The 912-nt window shown below is 56.7% G+C and overlaps 1 protein-coding gene across 1 annotated transcript in view; it reads right to left on the reverse strand.

Annotated features, from left to right (window-relative positions):
* LOC108801086 (myosin-1B-like) overlaps positions 1–912 on the reverse strand; it is a 34,931-nt gene that overhangs the window by 32,409 nt on the left and 1,610 nt on the right. The window lies entirely within an intron of this gene.

The raw sequence follows: 912 nt of genomic DNA on the forward strand, positions 1-912 counted from the left end.
GCTCCCCTATGATCCCCTATGCTCCCCTCTATGCTCCCCTATGATCACCTATGCTCCCCCCTATGCCCCCCCCCCCTCCTATCATCCAGCAGAGGGGATGTGATGACCTCGGATACCTCAGTGGCCTGTATACAGGATATGGGAGATTCCTGCTCCCTGGCTCTGCTGGATGGTAGAGACACAACCCTGCGCAGCACAGAGGGCGGATGGGGAGGGGGGTCCGCGTTGGCAATCAGAGACATGAGGTGGTTGGTGGTGGAGATTCCTTGTAAATGAAGCCGAAGGATGAAATGATCATCTGGTGAGCCGAGGATGGAATGCCGGGAATGTGGCAGCTGCTCACTCAATGATCCCGTCCCCAATGCTCGCCTGCTTTCATCTCCCCATCCTGTGCCAGGCCACAGGACCCCATGTACAATCATGACTGCCGCATCAAACAGATCCCAAGCCTTACTGTACCTCCCGGGGGCCCCAACATCCTGCTACAGGGTATCCCCCCCTAGGTCCCCAACATTCTGCTACAGGGTATCCCCCCATGGGCCCCAACATCCTGCTACAAAGTATCTCCCTGGGGTCCCCAACATCCTGCTACAGGGTATCCCCCCCGGGTCCCCAATATCCTGCTACAAAGTATCTCCCTGAGGTCCCCAACATCCTGCTACAGGGTATCCCCCCGGGTACCCAACATCCTGTTACAGTGTATCCCCCCGGGTACCCAACATCCTGTTACAATGTATCCTCCCGGGTCCCCAACATCCTGTTACAATGTATCCCCCCAGGATCCTCATCATCCTGTTACAATGTATCCCCCTGGGGTCCCCACTATCCTGTTACAATGTATCTCCCTGAGGTCCTCTAAATCCTGTTACAATGTATTCCCCCCCCCCCCGGGTCCCCACCACCCTGTTCCAA

This window comes from Nanorana parkeri, unplaced genomic scaffold (assembly GCF_000935625.1).
Source record: "Nanorana parkeri isolate BGI_ZX_2015 unplaced genomic scaffold, ASM93562v1 scaffold2213, whole genome shotgun sequence".
Lineage (NCBI taxonomy): Eukaryota > Metazoa > Chordata > Amphibia > Anura > Dicroglossidae > Nanorana > Nanorana parkeri.